Raw genomic sequence first — 22,289 nt, 5'->3', positions numbered from 1 at the left:
AAAGGACCATCTCAGCCAGAAATTCCATGCTGACTCCAAGAAAACATTTCCTAGAGTATCTTGCTAAAATGGATACACTCCCACACACACTACATGAAAGAAACCATGTCTGACAAATAAACATTTCTTAATGAGAAACATTTGTCCAACATGTTTCTCCCCAGTACGATGGAGCTTCGTGCCTCAGTGCACCATCAATAAAAGTAGACAACAGCCCTTCCTAGGCTCTGGGAGATCACACTGGACTACAAAAATTACTCCCTACCTCCATTACTTACTCTCAGAACTCTGCATACCTGACAGCACATAACTATGGACTGACTCAAGAATTTTTATAGACCCATTTTCAACCCACATTTGACCTTGACCAAGAGTGTCTCTGCCCATAGGCTGCTCCATTTGCTCCATCCCACTTAGGGATGCAGAGGCAATGCAGGGCAGCTCAGTATTGCCGGGCACAGCCATCCCTGAATGCGCATTTCCTCACACCACCAAAAATTTGGATCACCAATGAGACAGCCCAGCCCGGCTGCCAGTGAGGTGACAGATCCCTGGCACCAGAGCTGGGCTCAAACTGCTCATGAGCTACTTGTAGCTGGAGAGGAATGTCTGCAGAGAGCTAAACCAGATTGCTCACAGATCTCTTCCAAATTGTCTCTAATCTAGTGGACAATTTGAGAGTAAATGTGCTGGAAGCACCATCTTCCCTTCGAAGTAATGACCTGAGAGCACTGAGTGTGTGGCTGCACTGGAGAAACCTTAGGATCTCACTGGTGCCTTGGCAAATCCTTAAGATGTCAGAGCCACCTATGTGTATTCTGACCCCTTTCTCAGAGCACTTCCAGTATCTGTTTGATGCTACAGGCACACCACAGCCACCACAGTTCCAGGAATGTGGTAATGCTCCTAGCAAGGGCTGGCTGAGGTTGTGAGCCTGAAGCAATATGCTTACAAATACCTGATCTGCACAGAGCTTTTAGAGATAGTCAGATGGTTCCAAAGCTTCAGGAAAGATAATATTTTGGTGTCACCTTTGTTTCTTAGTCCCACGTCTACTGCAGGGAAAAGAGGGGAAAAAACAATCAGTTGGTATTTCATTATCCAGCCTACATTTCAGCCACAAGGTTCCAGCATTTGCAGAACTTCTGGAGGCCCATCTCACCTGTTCAACATTTTACCTCTCCCAAGCATAGACTGAAAAATGCCACTTTTCTCCACTATTAAATCAAAAGCTGTCTGCACCCATGGGTCAGCTGTTTGCTATCCAGTTCTTCCCTCTGGGCAGCTGATCAGGGATAATGACCTATATCCTTGAAGCATTTATTTTATTTAGCATTACAGAGAAGAAGGGTTTAAGGGAACAAGCAACCTAATTATATTACCTTTCCCACCCTATCTTATTACAGAGGGATCAGCTTGCATCTTCACCTGTGGAAACACAGCAGCTCAACCCTTTGAATGCCCATGACTTCATCTGGGCTCTTTCCTGCTCTTGTCCTAAGCAGAAGGGTTCCAATGTCTTTCAGTTAAGATCTTTCATTCATTCTTTACATTTGGGTAGGAACAACAACCTTGCTTTAGCTATGTTGTTGTGGCTCCAGAGATTCCTAGATGAGGTGGCCATGCTGCTCACATAGCAAAGGCACTGATGGAGAAGCTGAAATCACCAGGCAGTGTTTGAGAGCACCCAGACTCTGTCCCCAGCACCCAGAGCACTGCATTGGTTAACACTGTTGGTGTTGAGCACCAGCTGCAGGCTCTGCACAGGGATCTGGGACGGGTACACACCCTACATCAAGCCTCACCCCACAATGAGACAGGCAGGCAAACGAGAAAATTGGGCCCTGGCCCCTTCCTGTGATTAGGTCATTATAATGGGTAAATATTTTCCTAGATAGAGAGCTGAGATAAAGGACTCATGATGTCTGAAATGGAGTTTGAACAAAACTTGGAAGGACTATCCCTACCTTGTAATTCTTTATAATGTAATATAATGTTCTTTATATTTTTACCAAATAAATGCCTTTTCCCCCCCAAAGTACCCAGGAAATTAAAGAGAACTTCTTTTTAGCTAACGATGAAAATCTCACAAAATAAATTTTTCATTGAATAGCAAGAACAGCATCTAGCCTACAGCCAAACTGTTCACCAGAAAATATATAGAAGGGATTTAGTGACAGGTACCAAGGGTTGTTCCCAGAGGATATTACAGCTCTATGCCATTGAGTCTAAATATTTAGTGAGGAGTACAGAAAAGTGAATGGTAGAGGCAGAGTCCCAGAGATTGGCTTAGAGGAGTCTGTTTAATAAGAGCCTGTTTCTGCAGAGAAAAATCATTGTGATTGTTTTTTAATGAAAATCACTGTTCCTGTGATGTATCAAATAGTGATGATTCATTCTCTATCACTTTAGTCTGCATTTATCATGATTTTGTGACCTCTGCTCTACCCTCTTCCTCGCCGTTCCAGTCTCACCCTGAGTTTTTTTCAGAGTTTGGGAGCTTTTGTATCAGATAAACTGGTTTATAAGGTAGTCTTTGAGGAACAAGTCTCACTTAAATCTCCCATAATGTCCAAGAATGTTCTCCGGTATTTGACCTCTCTGTGGATGAAACAATACTCTTCAGGCACAATAACCTTGGTGTTTCAAAGCTGTAACCAGCACCTGTGGAGCTCTCAAACAAATAGGCTCAGCGTTCCTTGGTGCAGTCTTCCTCACTGCTCCCACATTTAATTGCTTTGTAATTATACTTGTAAAACCTGCAATGGGATTACACATGGGGGAAAGAAAAACAATTTTAAAATCACATTTCAGAATAGGAGGGGATTTATGGGAGATGCAAGACAAAGGAAAACCCACCTTTCTTTCTTTCTTTCTTCATTGTTGTCTTTGGAAGGCAGCCATCAAAGTTTCCTTGTCAGTAATACAGGGATTTGTAAATAGAACAAAGAGCTTCCTCACACTCAGGCACATTATATAACCCAGCGCCGTCACCGTGTGTCTTCTCAGGCAGTTCCCTTGAACTTTGCATCTGGCTCCTCCTGAGAACAGTCCTCCATGCCAGCTTGAACAGATGTGGTTTCCTTTAGGAAAGGTTTGCTGCTAGGGTCATCCTGACTTCCCTCTCAGAGTTTTCCAGCCTCATGTGCTCTTTCCTCAAGAGATTCCTGTGGTGGACACTAACTCCATGTGCTACTGTTAAGCTTCTCTTCACCTGCTGGCTGAGCTGAATGAGCTCTGAAATCTCTGTTCCACAGAAAAATCTGACATTTCATGTTTTCCTGAATCAGACCGGAAAGTTGCAATTTCCTGTGAACCCAAATTCTGAGAAACATTTCAGAAAGTGCAAAATGGCCTCAGCACAGCCTTTTGTTTGGGTGTTATCTACAGGTTTTTATGAGACCTAAGCTAGCTTTAAACACACCATGTGCCAAGTGATCCCAAACCCAGCCAGGCAGCACCCACTGTTGCCAAAGTCACTCAGGGAATTGTGGTGTCTGCCGTGGGTGCTTTGCAAGAGAGAGGTGACACAGAGCCAGTTGAGGTTTTCTCTCACCCCATGCAATATTCTAGCATTTCCACTGCTTCAATTCCACCAGTGCACTCACAGACTTCAAGCTTACAAACATTTTAATTCTTAGTTTCTAGGCTCATTGAAAAGATATAACTCAATAGCTTGTAGAGCCCTGGCACAATATTTCCAACATATCGAGTGCATATCAATGGCACTATATTTTAAAAGAGTGAAGCTTTAAGAAGTTTGAACTACATCAGGGCACAAGGCCATGCAGACCCTCTTATTTTAGTATCAATAGAGCTGAATTTTCATCTCTGGTTGGTTAGAAGAGTTTTGTAAATGAACAAGAATAGGACATTCTACTGCTAATGTAGAACACCAAATGCAAAAGTTCACACTGGTTAAATTAGGGTGGTATCAGCTTGTGTGAAGGCAGCTTTGAAGCTGCAACAGCATAGTGGGAAAAGCAGCCCTGCCCTGTGAGCAAGTGAGAAAAAACAAAGAAAGAAAACACTGGAGCAATGGCTGCTGCTAGCTGATCTTCATGGAAAATGAAGTCAAAAAAGAAGTGGAGGAAGGAACAGAAGCATACTTCAAGACCAAAATCTCATCAGACTAAAAATCAGTGTAACTCCCACATTGCAACACTTTGCAGGTCTAATAGGCACAAAGCTGTTCCTTCACCCGAAAGCCAAACATAAAAGGCACGGAAACCCATCATGCCAATTCTGTGGCTGCTTTCCGGAGCAGAATCTCTTTAAATGTCAATGTTCTCTTTGTTCTGTGCACCCTTTATAATGAGTCTATCATCTGTTTGGTAAAAGATCCAGTGAAATATGTAATAAGGTTATCTCACCATCTCTCTCTATTGTAAAGTCATATCTCCTCTTCCACTCATTAATTATTGTCTTCCATTTCCTGTGTCAGATGTGAATCAGAAAATAGGGACTCAAGGCTTACAAGCTTAGCAATTTACCATATATAAGATGAGCTGTGGTAACTCTCCATGTGCTCCATCTTAGGCCATAATAAAGCCAGTGTGACTTTGCTGTACACAGGCCTGCAGTTGATGCAGTTTGGATCAACCTCCTTTTATTGTCAGCTAAGCTGGCAGTGATAGTGGCCATGGCTCAGCTGGTGTTCAGCCCTCACATTGCAAGACTTTGCCTTTAAATTCTGGGAGCAGAGCTCTACCAATATAACTATCTGGAAAGCTACGATGATTTATGTGCTGTCAACATACACTAAAAAAAAGAAAAAAAAAAAAGACAAAAAAGCAGCACAATTACATGATTATCAGCCCATGCCCCTTGGTTTGCAGTTTTTCAAGCATGAACTGCTCAAACTTTGCATCAAGAAGTGAAGCAATCTGTTTCTCAAGTGCAAACAGGGAAAAGTTATGAGTCTTCTAGCAATTTCAGGCAAATACATCACAGAAGCAGCATGCTTAGCCTTTTTACTGTGCATCTGTCTGAGGTTTCCAGTAAGATTTCCCTGATATATAGTAAGAGTCAAAACTCTAATCTCTTTTAGCTCTTTTTTATTGTCTCTGCAGCACTAACTTTGAAAAATGGCCTTGTCCCCAAAGAACTGCACACAGTCCATGTAGGGAAGCTGTTAAAATAAATGCTTTACGTAAAAAATATTGCAGAGGAACTCGGCTCTGAGGGTTTTAGAGCTACAACATATAGATATAAACCAGAGCAGCTAAGTATGAATGGAGGTCATACTCCAGTAGAGAAGAAGGGAAGTCCCCTGTCTCACAGTTGTTGCACACGATCTCTGAAATCAACAATTCCTTCTCTTCTTTCTCAGGGCTGCAGCGCTTTAATAAATGACTATTCTCATGTTAATGTCCTTCTGCCTTTCTCCTCACTGACCTCAGCACACACCATGCTGATTCATAAAGTTTCTTCTTTCACTGGATTTGAGTGCTTTCTGGAGACCTTATTTGTGCAGTTCTGCCTGTGAGACATCTGGCTGATTTATAGAGACTAAGACACAGACGAGCCCAGTGTTGGCCGCCCTACCTGAATATTGTGTTTCCTACACATTGTGTTCCTATCTCTGCCCATGTCGTGGTCTGATTTTTGATAGTGTGTGTGCTGTTCAAAGAAGAGAGCAAACTTTCTGCCTCTCAGAAAAGCTTCTGAGATCCTCGGGAATAAAAGCATTCTTTTCCACCTGTATTCCTCACAAGGCAGCGATATCTGTGTCTAGACACTGATTGGGGAAATTCAGGCAAGGGATAATGTGCAAATGAGAACATGATTCAGTGGTGGGAAAAATACAGACAAACACCAGGTGCCTCCAAGGCTGAATCACAAACAAGACAGTGAAAAAAATCTAAAAAGCAAGAGATTATGGAGGAGCTTGACTTGGCATTTATCTGTTTATTCCAACAGGATATGCAGATTCCGCCCTTCTGACATCACTGCCTCATCTCACCTCATCAGTGCCTCATGACACAACCCCTCTCCACAGCACTGAGTCAGCAGCTCTGTGTGATCTCCTCTTGGCAACACAAGGTGGGGTGAAAGGCTGCCCATAATGGTGAAAGCACAGAGGGACCTCTAAACAGATCCCCAATGGGATTAAAAAACTCATGGTCATCTTATGAGCACCCCTCCCAGGAAATAACTTGGGCTCAGAAAAATTTACTGTGCAGTAACACAGCAGTGTTCTACAGGAGTGCTTCCACAGCAGATGGAACAATAATTCACACTGTGTGTTCAAACAAAGGAAGAAGGAACACTTGCACTTCACTCCTGGAGCTCCCAAAAAGCTGCAAAGTATATTTCCCTGTGTAACAGGGTAATTCTGCCTTCTGGACTGAGAGAGTATTTCTTAAAGCATCCCTGAAATGTCCAAGGCCAGGGTGGATGGGGCCCTGTGCAGCCTGGCCTAGTGGGTGGTACCTTGCACATGAAGAGGGGTTTGGAATTAGATTATCTTTAAGGTCCCTTCCAACCCAAACTATTCTATGATTCTGTGAAAGCATCACATACATGAAGTGCTAACCCTCCTCTCCCCCAAGCAAACAAAAGCTGTTTCCTATTTTGGAAAAACAAAACCAAAAAAAAAAGAACAAAATAATCAAATGGAAAGAATCTGAAATATTCATACAATTGTTGACTTACAAGAGGCAATGTAAAGAGGAGCTTTATGATAGAAAAAACTCAGCCACATGAAAACAAAAATATTGGGCCACTACCCCCAAGTCTAATCTTAAACAGTCCTGGAGTCTCTAAACACAGCTCTAAAAACATCCTGTGCTGCACCTCAGCGTGTCATTCTATACAACAGGGCCAGGTTTTCTTCCTGGAAAACCAGGTCCAGAGGCCAGGAGGCTCTTGTATTCGCACATACAAGTCCCTTTTGTTGGGGGATTTAGGTCACAAGAGCGTAGGCAAGGCAGCTCTGAATCACCTGGCTCTTGCACGTGTTGCTTGCACGTTGTGCAAAGTTTTCTGAACTCAACCTGCTTTCAAGACACACCCTTTGTTTGTTACTTTCTCTAAGGGCTTTTTCGCAACCCCATCCCCTGCCAACACAAACAAGGTTGCAACATCTCCCTCCAGCCTGTCTTCCTCTGCTCTAAATGTCAACCAGCCGCATAGCACTGCTCACTTGCTTAATTGGGCAAAATACCTGCTGTGGCAGCCCTGTGCCCTGCCTGCCTCCGGGAGAAAGTTTCTTGGGAATGGTAAGGGATGGAACCTGCAAGTCGGTCTTAGTCACCAGATACCAAGAGCCTTGCGCAGGAGGACACGGGCTTGGCTTGGCTGAGCAGCCATCGAGCATCTGCAGGGGAGGCTGGGAGAGTAATTATCAGCGATCACAGTGGCTGCTAGAAGTTGTTCCTGCAATTGCAGCGCTTTCTACTTCGCTGCAGTGTGTACCCTGTGCATGGAGAGCAGAGGAGAGAAGTTGCTGCCATCATTTATGTGAAACAAATTGTGGGACCTAGCTCCACTCCTGATGTTTGGGATAACTAAACTAACTAAAGGGGCACCACAACAAACACCCTGTGAGTACTGTCTGTAGCAGGTAGGAGACCCTCTTAACTCCCAAATCTTGTCCACACTAGAAAGCAGATCTATAATGCACGGAACAGAGGATACTAGCCAGCCCAGGAAAATGGGATGATGCCTACACTCAGCCCCTCCACAGGGCCATTACAGCTGAGGGATCAGCACAGCTGCCCAAGGGCTCCCCACAGACAGTGGAACACGCTCTGCCTCTGTTTGCGCTCCTCCTGCTCGCTCGGACAGAGCTGCTGTGTGCTTGGGGCGGACAGCACGATGCTGTCCTCCTGCCCGGAGGGTGCAGGGGTGCTGGGCTGGCATTAGCCCCGAGCCGCTGCCCCTGGCACGCCAGGACCGGGCTGCGGGCGGTGCTGCGCGCCGGCTGCAGGCGGCGGCTTTTATCAGCAACCTTCATCACGGGGATTTTCTCTTATTTCATTCTCAAGCTTCCTTCAGCCTCGGATTTGCATAAGATCCTGGGTTAGGACTAATCTGATCTCAGGTTGGGAACATTGCATCAGGCCCAGCGAATCCTCCATGCCAAACTGTCTCAGGTTGGGGTGTGTTGGCGCTGGGAAACAGAACCGTGCCGGGACAAATGGCAGCTTGAATTTTCCTTAGTAATAGGAGGTGCCTGGCTTTGTATCTCATTTAACCTCCTGTGCTATGTGGCAACTCCCAGTCAGGTTTCTATTTGTTTACAGCCCTTGTAGCCAGGTGCTTTCCATGTTCACTCCAGGTTGCTGTAACAAGAAGCGTGTCCAGCCTCCAGGGCTAATAAGAGCACGTTGTCCTTGGTGGCAGGAGGGAGCACCTTGCTTTATCTATGCATTCCCTGGCAAGCAGCAGTGCTGGAGAAAGAGACGTGTCTCACTGCCCAGGTAAGAGTATGAATTCCAGTCTCAGGATGTAAATAAATATGTGGCCACTCAGTTGGAGGAGTTAGAGGTGACAGGTTGCAAGTGTAGCCATGACACCTCCTGAAGGGTTGTTCGCTGTGGATGTGTGGCTGATTGCCTTTTCCAGGTCCTACTGGATTAAATTCCTGAATATTCTTGGGAAAGGGGGGCTTTCTCTTAAGGTTTTCACTTGGTAAAATGACAGAATAGTTGAGGATTAGCAGTGCCAAATGTCTGACATAGCAATCACCATCTGTCTTGCTCACCTTTCCATCACCACTTTATGGCCAAGAAGATGGCCTGAGCTCACTCTCTGCTGCCAGATTCCCTTGCTTCAAGAACAATTTGGCATCCTGACTTGGAGCTGTTTTTTTTAGTAAAATACAGACACAGGCATGTCCTATGCAGGAGATACTGTGAACATGGGGTTGTGATTGACACTGGGGTACAGACTGCCCCAAATCCCATGGCCCCAAATCCCTCAAGACAGTGCTGACCTAGTGTCATTGATTATCTCACTGCCATATTTAAAAATATGTACTTCCTGCTGAAATGGTGTGCTCCACTTGCCAACTAGACTCAATCTAGATCTGTCTCTGTCATTTCAGTGTCCAGTCCCTGGCAAGCCAAATCATTCTACACGCTCAGAAACTGAAGACACAAAATCACCAATGGAACAGTGCTGATTGGGTCAGAGGTGCAAAGAAATCAGCTCTCCACTCCATGAGCCATCCTCCAGCTCACAGCTGGTACAAATGGGTACATCCTTAGCAGTTCAATCACTACTGTCCCATTGGCTAGAAATGTTGCCTTTTCTGACATTAGAGTATATACAGGTTCAGCCCAGATGTCAATCATGGAACTGAATGTGCAGTTGTAATGATGGGCAAAAACTCCAGTGCTTGGTTTTATTTGAGCAATGCTCAAGAGTCAAGATATCCTGCTTAGAGCATTAAAAAGTTCCCTGTACTTTGTTCACTTACAAGCAACACAGTGGCTCTGCCTCATACCAGAAAGTCCATTCCCTAACATCACATTTCTTGGAATAATAGGAAAAGAAAAACAATTGCAATTTTTTTTGGGGGGGAGGGGATGTTTATAGTTTATGTTTTACTCTTAAGTCCAGAAATCTTTTGGTTCTGGTAGGAGCTGTGCCACCTTGTTACTGAGATTGGCTTTCTGTACAGGCCTTCAGCAGGGATTTTACTCCATTGAGGAGTTTTCTGTTTTGTTTGGGGATGTTTTTGTCTTGGTGACAATTTTGGGTCATGCCAAATCTCCACGTGAAGATCTCAGTTACACAGCTGCAGCCCCACCTTTCTGCGAAGAAACACCGAGAGCATTCCTCCCCCTCACAGACAAAGAGAGTGAGCTCTGTGCCCAGAACAACTCAGGCTTTCCTGGTAGCAAATACCTGTTTCTGTAGTCACTCAAAGGAAAAGACGTGTTGGTGACTTTTTTTTCCTTTTTTGTTCTTTCCACAGGGAAGAATATTAATTTGTACCCAAATTCTGTTTGGGCATTTTTGTTTATTGGTATTTTGGGTTTTGTTTTGGGTTTTTTTGGTTGATTGGTTGGTTGGTTGTTTCGGGTTTTTTTTTTTTTTTGTGTTCTTTTTGTTAAGGCATCACTATGTAAGGAGTGTCAAACTGAAGCTGTGTCCCGAATTGTTAGCAGTGTGGCTTTGCAGTGTTGTGGACAGTGAGCTGGCCCAGGTAACTGCCCCATATCACACACCCTTGTACCACTGAGCAAGTGAAGTCAATGAAGAGTTTGACAGTTAGTTTGACAGCTGTAGGAAAATGACTGTATATGATGATTAATAAATAGAGAATATTTATGAATGCCTTCCCTCTGAGAATCAGGCTAATAGTAATTATACTTTTCCAAATCCTATCTATAGAGTCATCTACATTTAGGTAAACAGAGTCATAGAGATTTTTCTGTTGGCATAAATACAAGGCAGAGTCCCAGCTCTCAGTCTTTACTTCAGACTCCTGGATGCCAATGTTCCTTCTCCATGAGGACAAAAAGAGAAACTGGCTCCAGAAAATATAGTCAGTGTTTACATTTTATTGAACCACTAGACATTGCTGTTGGCCACATCATGAAAACAGTGCAGCAAAGAGAGCCTTTCATTTGCCTGTGCTTGGCAGAAAGTGTCGTTCTTTGGTTACTCAGCTGAAGTTGACAAGTTGCCCAGTATTTTTATTATCAGGTTGTCAGCTCAATCTCACTACTGCCCTCTTAATTTATTATTTTGTATTTCAAAATCACAGGTGTGACTCATTGCACAGCCAGAGGTTATAATGAAGTATCCCACTCATCCTTTAGCTCACCCTTTGTTCAAGACAATGCAGATTGCAGAAGGTTTCTGAGGAGGTAAGAGGATTGCGAAAGGGTTGAAGACTCTTCTTTTATCTAACCTATGTGTGGGCAGTGAAACTGCCTGATATGAAACCAGTTGGGTGCAAAGGTGGGCATGGAAGTTCATTTGTCATTGTGTCGAGGGTTGAAACTCAGGAGATACAGCAGCTGTCATTAGAGATAGGCACCCAAACTTAAATCACCTCGCCCCGAGGGCGAGACCAGAGAGGCAGTCGTAGGAACACACTTCTCCCAAGATTTCCTCTATGCTTTAGTTTCCAACAGGACAGAAGATGAAAACCAAGCAGGCATTTTTCAATTAAAAATAAATCTTATTCCCTGCATTTTCTGATTTAAGTCTGGAAGTGACTCTAAGTGCAAGATTTTGCCAGTATTGTGCAAATAAGAATCCTGTGACATTAGAGTTTTTGGAATATAAATCTATGTTTCTTAGCATAAAGTCAAGTATCATCCTGTTTCTCCTAGGAGTATCTGGGATAAGTTGCTGGGAAGAAGGAATAAGGAGCACAGTGCTATTGGAAAGAATGTCTTGCTGCTGATTATGAAAATGATGTAGAAGTCGTGGGCTGAATTAAATATTTTTCCATATTGGAAAATTGATGGGAAAGCTTCCTTGTATCAACAGCTCATGTGAAGCAGAAGAAGAGATCCTTTTATCACAGAAGAAGAGTGTCAAAATCCAGAGCTATTCTGAATCAATTTGCTCTTTTAATTGTCTTGTGCAGACGTCTGTCTCTGCAGCAGAAATGCTGAGCTCATGCTACATGAAAACAAACCACATAAACTTGAGGAGATACAAACACAATTTGTTCCTAACAGAAGGAGCTTTCAAAGCCACACAGTCCAGTGTGCTGGCAGCTCATCTCCCTCCCCAAGGGGGAGGATGCATGTCCTGTGTCCAGTCTGAGTACCCTGGAGCAGTAACAGGGGCAGAACTATTGGGGTATTTGGCTTTTTTAAAGCTGCAACATAGAGCTGTGGCAGTGCCAAAAGTGTCCCTGGTCTGCTCTGTCTCATTGCTGAGGGGAAGGAACTGTGACTCAAAGGCTGTCCACTGGCAACACAAAAAACTGCACCAAGAGCACTGGTTCAGCTCTGCCATATCCAATTTCTGTCAAGTGTAGAATAATAGCTATCCAGCGAGCTGGGACATGCTTCACCAGCATCAATAGAGTTGTGCTTCAGAGCATCCCTCGAGGTAGCAAAGAATTATCCCCATTTTATAAATGAGGTAACTCAGGCTCAGGGATTAAAGCCAGAATGTTCCAAACTGGCTGCCTACTGCTAGGTACCTACACCCATATTTACGCAACTTGTGGCCTGATTTTCAGAAGGGCAGGGCAATGAAAATTTTGGCCTGAGGGATTTGTTCACACACAGTTTACTGGTAACAACGCCCAGGATGGAAGCCTGGTCTCTGCTACCTGTCTTACACCTTAACCACTGAAAACATCCTCTCTACCACTAGCCAAGCCTCAGGTGAAGGCTCCTGAGTGTCCCCATTCGCCATGCAGAGGTTCAGAGTTAGCAGTGCAGGCTGGCTGCCTGTGTGCTCCCAGCTAGAGACTTTTAAAGAGCAACAGCAGGAGTAAAACTGGTGAGATTTCTTTGCTTCTTTCTCAGCTCTTCAGAGCCCAGGCAGCTTTGCTTGACTTGCAGTGCTTTGTTAAAACAGCATGTCTGGTGTGTAAACTTCTGTTCTACCTCACACATGGCATCATCTCTCCCCTCTGTCACTTCACCATGTCCTACTCAGGACACCTCAGCCTGGCAGAGCACAGATCCAGTGCAAAACCAGTAACAGACCAGTAAGAGAAGGGAGAAAACTGGCCAGATGGATACCTGAACTGCTCAAAAGCACAAGAACCAATAGAAGCAGGTTAATCCCAGTGCCCCCTCACCTCTCTTCTGCACTCTCTTTCTGGTCTTTGAGCCTCAGAAATAGCCCTGATTTATTGGAAGGTCTTGAGAAGCAGGAAAATGGAGTAAAAAACCTACTCCCATACTCTCAACTAGCAAAACCCAGGAGGCAGAGCACTTGCTGGCTGGCTACAATAGAGCTTTGCAAGTGTCCCTGCTAAAATCATCCCTGCTAGGGGCTAAAGTGATGCTTGTCTTAGCTTGTTAGAGAGCCTTGCTGTCTTTAGACACATACTAGAAAAACAATGCCGGTGGTTGGCTGCTACCTGAGGGAAGAAGGACAAAGGATCTCGGCTGTCTCTGTGCAGTGGTCACTGGTCAGGTCAGCTCAAGCCTGACCTGCAATACCAAGTGCATGCTGCAAATCCATTGCTGTCAGCCCTTGTGCTTTGTCTCATCTTTGGAGTCCCAGCCACCTCTGACCTCTTCCTTCCCTTCCTCCAGGCCATGTCCTGCTCATGAGGCTCCTGCTCAGCTGCTCTGCAGCTTCCCCCCACCCGGAGGGGGGACAGGCGAGAAGAGGTGACAACTTTCAGCAAAGGTTAAAGCTGGAAAAGAAGGAAGTGTCAGCTCAATCAGGTCAGCTCAGCCACCCAGCTGCTGCTGTAATCCCTCTGCCTCAGGTCCCTGTGCTGTTCTGCTCATGCTCTGAGTGCTACTGTGTGAGCAGCAGCCTTGTCCCCATGGTGCTGTCAGCCTGCAGCATCCAGACAGGGAGATGGGGAAAGGGGGTAAAGAGGAAGCAGCTGATCATGACAATCTCCCAGAACTGTTTCCATATCCTCCTTTTGCAGTTTTGGGAGCATGGATTTGGAGATGGACTAAAGTTTGGAAGTCCAGACTTGACACCCTCTGATTTCTCCAGAAGAAGGCTGAGGGCTGGGTCTGAATCAATTCTTATGCTGCAGCTCGTCTCCATATTCACAGCAAACCCAGAAGCTTTGTGAAGCTGGCAGTGACATGGCCCCATTTCCTTCTGCCCAGGTCAGAGGTGCCTCTTTTGGGATGGGAGCAACTGAGTCTCACCAGTCTGTCAGCAACCAGGAGGAAGCCAGGGAACAAATGCTTCCTATTCAATAAAAGTTGGTGCTGCACTTCATACAGCAGCCAGTGCATTATTCTGTGGTGAAAACAAACCCTATTCTTCTCTGCCAGATAAACACATTTTATCCTATAAAGAGCAGCATTTCTGACTGTTCAGCAGCAGCCAAACTCATGATGGGAAAAATAACAGGTGTTTGTAAGACACTCCCTGTTTATTCACAGTGCTTAAAATAATTGCTTTAAAAAATGCAGCAGAGATTTAATTTTCTATGCTCCCACATTTAAAAAAACAAAAACAAGAAAACCCCTAAGCTTGGCTCATGGTAGTTGAAGGCAATTCATTATGAAAGGGGTGTTCTTTCTGTTGTGGTAGCAAAGAAACCTACTTATGAAAGCTCCTGAGGAGCAGAATAGTAAAGCAAATTCCTGCCTAGAACCAACATTTCCCTATGCTTTTCATCAAGCTCTCCAGGTGGAAGCTTTTATTATCAAAACATTATCAAAATGGGATGAGCAGGGATTAAGCTCCTCCAGTTGGAGCCCATCATTGACCATCTCCAGCACTGCCTTTTATAAGGCAAAGATGGCTTTAGGCTGGCTTATGCCCTTCCCTCTAGTTCTGGTGGTGGAACAGGAGATAAGTGCACTGCTCCAGGGGGAAAAGTATGTCTCAGAGGCACCAACCTTTCTTCAATCACTGCTTGCTTCTCCGGGAAGTAACTGGCAATGGATGTTGATCAATAGATGCTTTCCAGCGCAATGGGCTGACACATGGTGCTGGAGGGAGAGGACAGAGACTCCCTGTCTCCATCCACTCTGCCCAGGCTTGCCTACAGCACAGGCAGGGGACATCCTTGAGCCACCCAGAGGCTGAGGGGACACTCAGTGCATGGCTGCTGCCAGGATTTGGTCCTTGTGGTGGTGAATGTGCTATGGATAAAGTCCCTGCAGGAGTCACTTAAGAGAATACAGCATCATTCCTGAGGGCTACAAGCTTCACGAGACAACAATTGTGGTGGTCCTCTCTCCTCAGGACTTTCCCTTCCTATGGGTATGGCTCTCCTTGAGTCTGACTCCCTGCAAGCTGTTGGGATAAGTCACAGATGCTCAGTAGCTCCCTGGGAGCCTGGAGAGAGCCTGGAGCACTGGGAGCCCCTAGCAGCACACCAGTGCTGTCCCAAGCCCAGGTGCTGCTCCTGGTGGCTCTTGGACTGCCATCCAGGTAGACACAGCCTACCTCCAACATGGGACCGAGACATCCTGATGCTGGCAGTAAAACACAGCCATATTTTAGATTTTACTGCTCCCACAAAGGTATAGGGAGGGTTACACAACCCAAACCCTCTCCCTGGGAGAGCTCACCTGTCTCTAAGGATGGCCATGAGAGACAGGCAGATGGGGTTTGTGCAGACCAGGACTGAGCAGGGTTTACAGTGGGACAGGGCCGTGGTTTTATCTGTGCTGTGGCCCCACTCCCAGCTGAGACCAGGCTGTCATGGACCAGCAGCCTTGTCACACACTGCAGCCTCCAGCCTGAGCAACAGAGACCCATGGGAGCCAGGAGGAGAAACAGGCACAGGGAAGAGCAGCAATTCCCCAGGGCTCAGGCAGGAGGGTGGCGAGGGGCTTGGCAGGTGACACTGCCACACAGGTGAGCAGGGATGTGTCCCCTGCACTGGGACCAGGCAGAGCAGCGATGTGTCCCCTTCACTGGGACCAGGCAGAGCAGGGATGTTCCCCTTCACTGGGACTAGGCAGAGCAGGGATGTGTCCCCCTGCACCGGGACCAGGCAGAGCAGGGATGTTCCCCTGCACGGGAGCTGCTCCTCCAGACCGGGACCAGGCAGAGAGCGCTGCCCAAAGGACATTCATTCCCGCAGGCAGATGGGAGATGAAAGGAGGCGGCTGCAGTGTGGAGATGAAAGGGCTCCGAGGCCGGAGCAGCAGAGATGGCAGCGGCTCAAAAAGCAGAGCCAGAGGCAAACACAGCCCCGGCATCAGGCACAAAGGAGCGCTGGGTCCGAGAGCAGGGCGGAGATCAAACCCATCCTGAGCTCAGTGTCTGAGTAGTAAAGGATCTCACACTGCTCCAGTGCAGCCCTGCGGGGCCAGGCACGGCTTTCTGCACACAAATGAACTACAGCCAAGTCCTCTGCAGCAGCTGCACCAGTCTGGGCAAAGAGGGATGGGATGGGATAGGATGGGATGGGATGGGATGGGATGGGATGGGATGGGATGGGATGGGATGGGATGGGATGGGATGGGATGGGATGGGATGGGATGGGATGGGATGGGATGGGATGGGATGGGATGGGATGGGATGGGATGGGATGGGATGGGATAGGGTAGGATAGGGTAGGATAGGGTAGGATAGGGTAGGATAGGGTAGGATAGGGTAGGATAATGCAGGTTGGGAAGTTCATTGAGTTCAAGCATTAAACTGCCACATCTGCCACTAAACCATCTCCCTGAACACCACGTCTATGCATTTTCTGATTGCTTTGTAGGACAGTGATTCCACTACTTCCCTGGGCAGCCTGTTTCAATGTTTGGAAAACCTTTCAGTGAAGAAACTTTTCTTGCTATCCAATTTAAACCTCCCTTGGTGCAACTTGTAGCCCTTTCCTCTTGATCTATCATTTCTCACCTGGGAGAAAAGATTGACCTCCACCTGTCTACAACATCCAGTAGTTGTAGGGAGCAATAAGGTCCCCCCAGACTTCCTATCCTTCAGACTAAACAACCCCAGCTCCATCAGTTGCTCCTCCTTAGACTTGTGGTCCAGTAAGACAAGTGCTTCTCCAAGCAACAAGAAGCAGCAAATGCCCTTTCTCAGGCAGGGTCTTACAAAAAAAAAAAATCAAGGAGCAAACTTGTACCTTTGCTTTGGTGCCATCAGGCACCAAAACCTATCAGGCCATATTCAATATGGTAAAACCCACATAAAGTGGCATTTCCAAGGCACCCAGTGCCTTTCATCCCAGGATTTATCTGTCAGCAGGTCCCTGGGGCAGATCTACGTGCCTGGATCTCCTTTGCCAGGCAGGCAGTCACCAGCCCCGTGCAGCATTTCATCTCCACTGGAGCGATACTGGTGACTCAGCGCTTCCCCTGCAAGGCACTGCTCCAGAGAGGGGATTATAGCAGCAACCCAAGTATAATAATGGTGTGGCTGAGCAGCAGGGATTTATGAGCAGGCAAAGAAAGTGAGAATTATAGGTGTCCAGTCCCTATGACAGAACCACCATATATTTCCTCCAACAAAGCGTGTGACAACAGCTCCATAAATTCACATAGTAACAGAAGCGAGCGCCAGCTCATCATTGCAGCTATTTAAGGAGCCAGATAGCACTCTGTGCTTATTGCAGAAGTTCACAGTTAGTTAAAAATAAGCATTAAAAAAGTCACTTTTGGGCCCTGGCTGAATAAGCTTTTTATTCATGATGCCCAGCATCGCGTTCTGCCTCTTCTCCTTTTATGCCTACACAGACTCTTCGGCAGAATTCTGTGTTAGGCCCTGTCAGCTTCCTTCTGAAGGAGCTTAACTTAGGATGTGCCATAATCAATTGTAAAACTTAGCAGTGACTATGAAATACTTGATCCTTTTCAATACCAGCAAATCTGAAATGTGCTTTAAAAATTCTTTAGCTCCAGCCCATTAAATATCTAAGGAGAGCTTCCCTGAGATGTAATTGCTGAGGAGAATAACCCTGATATCCACAACATGCTGAATAGGTTTTTTTAATGCTGTCTCATGATCAGATTATTTGCAGTACCTGTCAGCTAATGTGCTGTTTTCATTGCTAATTTAACACTTCTTCCTAAAGGGGGAAGGGGGAGAGGGTGAAAACAACTCTTCACAGTGAGCTGGAAATCAAAAAATAGCTGTGTGTTTTGTTGTCACTTCTGCTACTCTCTTTTCTGACGTCTAAAGAGAAGCTCACTTTAATATGACTAACTCCCCTTTAAACATGAGAAATATCAAGTTTCTCTGAATCCCATGGCTTTTATTCTTTCTTCTTGAAGCTTTAGGCAAAATTTGAAAGAGACATGCCAACTAGAAAGAAAAGTTGGAACTTTCTTAGGTTAACTTCAGCAGTGATTGGAATGTAATTTTCCTATAAGAAAAAAATTCAGTGAAAAAGTGAAAGATGGGAAATGGAAATTAAGGCTTTCTGTCTTTGAAGGAGGAGATCTAGGGCCCCATTCTCCCCCAGAGCCTGCTGTCCTGCCCAGACTTGGTTTCCCATGCAGCACCTGGCACTCCTGCCCATTACTCCCCTTTTCCTGGGAGCCTTTCCTGAAGTCAGGACAACAGGTTGGAAAACTGTCCTTGGAGTCTGATGAGGACTTGGTATGTGTGCACTAAAAATTTGCTGAGGCATATCCCATGACATTTTCCCAGGGTCAAAATTTTTCAAATTAGCAAAGAGAGAGGAGATTCTTGTTTGGTTGGTTTAGTAAGAAGGTGATGTTTTGTACAGAAATGACATAACTTTGGAGGAAAAACAAATAAGGTTACTCAAGAGCCAGTTTAAAAGAAACGTGTTGAATGGAAAACTTCCAGCCAGCCCCACGGAGATCCCTTCTTTATCTCCAGGTTTGGAAAAGCTGCTGCCCTGCCCTCTGTGGTGGTTGGTGTCACGTTGCACGCTCCTCCAAGGGCAGCAGATTGCTTATGCATTAGTTCTTTTGCATAATACCAGCAGTTATAGTGGGCTTGGGTGTTCGAGGGTGTTTTTTTTTACACACATTGTTTGCGGCTAACAAACTCAGGAAGGAAATTTACAGTCTTGAATGGGGAGTGAGGTCTGCGAGACGTCCCCAGCAGGACTGAGCTGCTGAACCTTGCAGTGACTCAGCCAGCACAGGAAGCGTTTGTTCTGAGCAGCCCCATCTCCTCCAAACACAAGGTTTACAAACAGGCCATGGTCGTTTCTTTTAATTTTGCTTTTAGTTTTTTTTTTTTTTTTTTTTCACTCTTTGTCTTGGAGTGTTTCATTGTGTAGAAGGTTATTTACTAGAAGTAAATGACAATAAATGGACAAGCAGAAAGTCTTGGGAAAGGGATCCTCAGCTTTTGTGGTAAAGCATCTACTATTCTTGGTTGGATGCTGTCATACTGGTTATGCTAAATTAAATGCCTTTCCTTGTTCTCTACCTCTGTTCACACCTTGGAGACCAAATAGTGCACACAAAATTGAAGGGCTCCACACGAGAGAGCAGGGCTCTGACAAGAGGGTGCAGCAAACCATAATAGAGAGAAAACCAAGAGAGAAAAACCATAAATAAAAGATCAGCATGGGGTTTCATGCAGAGATCTCCATCTACATTATTATATTTCTATCTGACAGCAGCTCTTCCTGTTCAGCAAATTCACCCCACCTCATTGTTCCCAAACCTGACATGTAACGAAACCAATTAAAATACTTGTTAACTTAAATAAATAAACAAAGACGCAGAAGATGTGACTGTTCAAAGCCTAGCAGCTTGTACTTGTGCATTTTGTCTCCTCATTAAACTGTTTATGAAAGGGGTTTGATTAGTTCCATATATTCAGCTTCCAAAGTTAATACCGTAGTGATCTAAAGTGTTTGTACCAAAGCTAACACTGAATTTTCTCTCTGCTGCAATAAACATGTAAATATGAACTGATTCATGCATGCAAACAATTTCCAAGATTGAGTTCAAGAACACTTTTCAAGTAAGGTTTAAAATGCTATGCTGGGAAGCAGCACAGGGCATCTGTTAGTTTATTCTAGCTAGGGAGACTTCATACACCCTTGTATTTCTCTATCATTGGATGTTTGTGTCTGGTACAGAGAATCACATATTTTAAATTATCATTCTATAGGATAATTTAAAAAATGCAGCAGTTCTGTACAGCTATTAACCCAGCCCCATAACCCAGCCCCTATCTGATCCGAGGCGTGCCTGCACTCACACGATCCCAATCTGATTTCTGCTACACGCTGCTCTCTACGTGTTGCAGCACAGCTAAACTTGGTCTAAGAGCAGGCTCCCACCCCTATCAACACCTCAGCACGTGCTGAGCCCCATTCCCATGGCCAGGGTGGGTTGGTTTGCACGCAGACAGTTAAGTGTATGTATAAATATTTACAGGATTTGAGGCATGGTCTGCCTAATTAGGTTTCCATAGCAATTAGCCCAATATCTTGATTAAGACCTGAGGCTGCTTTTATTACAATAAAAAAATAATACAAACCTCATTATATTGAGATGATGAAACCAGAGCACTCTTACGAGAAGGGAGTAAATGTTGGCTCAGCAGCAGGGAATGGACTTAGCAGGGGCACAATGATAAAGCAAATGAAGGTGACATTATGCTGTGTGGGGAAATACTCTGCATCACAAGATATATGTTTAAGACTTACTGAGGAATTAGGCATCTTTGCTAAGAGCATCTATAGCCTTGTTTTTCCTGGATTTTAAACCTGTTTCTTGTTGCTGTTTTTAGCTAGCATTCTTGAAAAAATGGTGTTTGCTCACATGATAGAGAAATGCCTACAGCTTTGTCATTATCTCAGAAATCTTTGAGCAATTTTCAATATTAGTAGAGAACCCGCACTGAAAGTGCAGAACACAGAGTCAGCAGAGCAATAACTTCTATGCTGAGAGAGCATTTTGTGTCTCAACAGTTACGAATATTATACATATTAATTACTGTGAGCAGCAATCCATGAAGAAACTACAGCTACAGAGCAGTTGTGCTTCTGCTGTAGGTCTGCTGCAGCCGTAAGCAGAGAGGTCAGTGCTGCTGGCTGGTGGGACAGAGATGCACAGAAAAACTCCCCAGCCTTGTCTCTCCACCCCACATCTGCAGAGTCCATAGGAGGGGCTGCCACTAACCCTGTAAAGCTCAGCAACAAGTTCCTGCTTTACAGATACTGACAGCACTTCCCACCGAAACCAGCCTTAAGCCAGCAATTGGCCAGTGTTGATTATGTTTTGTCTTGTTTTGTTATTTGGACATCATTATTTTTCTTCCCGCTTCATCAGTTTTCCTTTTTTCATATGGAGTTTCAATACAAACTAAAACAGTTCTTTATCCTTTTATTAAGTTTCTTAAAAGGGGAAGATGCTGCAAAGTACTGTTAGATCCACAGCAAATCTAGATTAAGCAAAATGGCAGCTCATTAGCTTTCATGGACAGGCATTTAAAGTACTTAAGAGGGGACATAGAGCACTGCCCTTTACATTTACTTTGGCACTAATATCAGATTAGAAAGAGAAAGGTTATTAAGTAAAGGTAATTGTCTGCTTTGTAGAGGGAATCTTTCTGAGGTACAGCCCGAGGCACTAAACTTTAAGAAGGTTAATTGTCTCATGGTGGAAGTCAAGCTATTACTGTTATTATGGACAGTTAGGAAAAATTCAGCCTGACATCCAAAGTCCAATAACAAGTCTCAAAGATGGAGTCGATTGGCTGATAGCCACAGGCCTATAATTAGAAAAATTGGCATTATGAAAATACAGCTGAGGCAGTGGTGAGCCCTGTCTGTGCAGATGTGGTGCAGCAGCACTGGGGTGCTCTGACAGCCAGCCAGGAGCTGAGCCTAGGAAAACCCCCGAGCTGGGTGAGTGGAGGATGGCCTCAGGAGAGATTTCTGAGCAGCACATGATGCTGACCCCAGGTGAAGCCAGCCTGTTATTGCTCATTCTCATATATGACAAAACAAAGCACTGGCCCTAAGAGGAGTAGAGGTTTGGCCAGGAGTTGACACTTGCAGCTGATTCCACCCTCTCAAAGAAGTTGACATTCTATCCAAAGTGCCCACAAAATGGTTAAAGGTTTTAATTCTCCTGGCTCTGCTCATACCCATCCTTCACACCTTGTTCAAGCCCTCTCAGTGCCTCTATGTTCCCCTTTCCCAAACATTTTAAGAAAAACAGCAGGAGCAAGAAGCTCAATTGTGCCAGGATATAACTATGAAAAACATGCTGAGGGACAAGTCAAGGTTTCTTCTGCACCTCTCCTGGGCACAGGTGGGGAAGACTGAATATTTGGATGTACAAAAATACCAAAATGTTCATGCATGTGATTCTGGCTCACACTTCCAAACTGCTAACAGAAACCTCAGCAGGAAGCCCACTGCAAACGTCCCCAGGAATAATGTTTCCCTCCATTTACAAATATTTGATTTTGGTGGGAGGCTTGAATAACAAAACTCCATCTCCTAGACAGCAAAGTTCTGGCTCAGCAGCTTTCTGTCCCCTCTCAGGAGAGACAATCACATCCAGACCCGAAGGAGAGGTTCACTTTTCAGCTCCTAACATTTCCACTGTATTTTTAACCCGAGACTGGGGATTTCTCTTCAGGTTCAGGAAAGCCTTTTCAACCATGAATCCAGCTCTGTGCCACTCCAAGAATTGTCCTACTTGGGTTTCAGCTCTCTGGGTCTGTGCAGGCAGGAGATGAGGATTTTCCATCCCTACAATTCTCATGTGCTATACGAGGGAGGGACAGCTGTG

The 22,289-nt window shown here is 45.2% G+C and overlaps 1 long non-coding RNA gene across 2 annotated transcripts; it reads left to right on the top strand.

Annotated features, from left to right (window-relative positions):
• The first annotated feature begins 8,279 nt into the window (after positions 1-8,279).
• On the top strand, positions 8,280-14,128 carry LOC130256655 (uncharacterized). Of its 2 annotated transcripts, XR_008841163.1 has the most exons (5): positions 8,280-8,426; positions 9,053-10,159; positions 10,724-10,826; positions 11,298-13,331; positions 13,547-14,128. It is a non-coding gene; the product is annotated as an uncharacterized LOC130256655 (long non-coding RNA). The 2 variants fall into 2 exon arrangements; XR_008841162.1 differs by having other exon boundaries at positions 11,298-14,128.
• Positions 14,129-22,289: the final 8,161 nt, after the last annotated feature.

The sequence above is a fragment of the Oenanthe melanoleuca genome, chromosome 9 (genome assembly GCF_029582105.1).
Source record: "Oenanthe melanoleuca isolate GR-GAL-2019-014 chromosome 9, OMel1.0, whole genome shotgun sequence".
Lineage (NCBI taxonomy): Eukaryota > Metazoa > Chordata > Aves > Passeriformes > Muscicapidae > Oenanthe > Oenanthe melanoleuca.
Note: the sequence above shows the minus strand (reverse complement) of the source record. Positions and strands in the feature narration are given on the sequence as shown.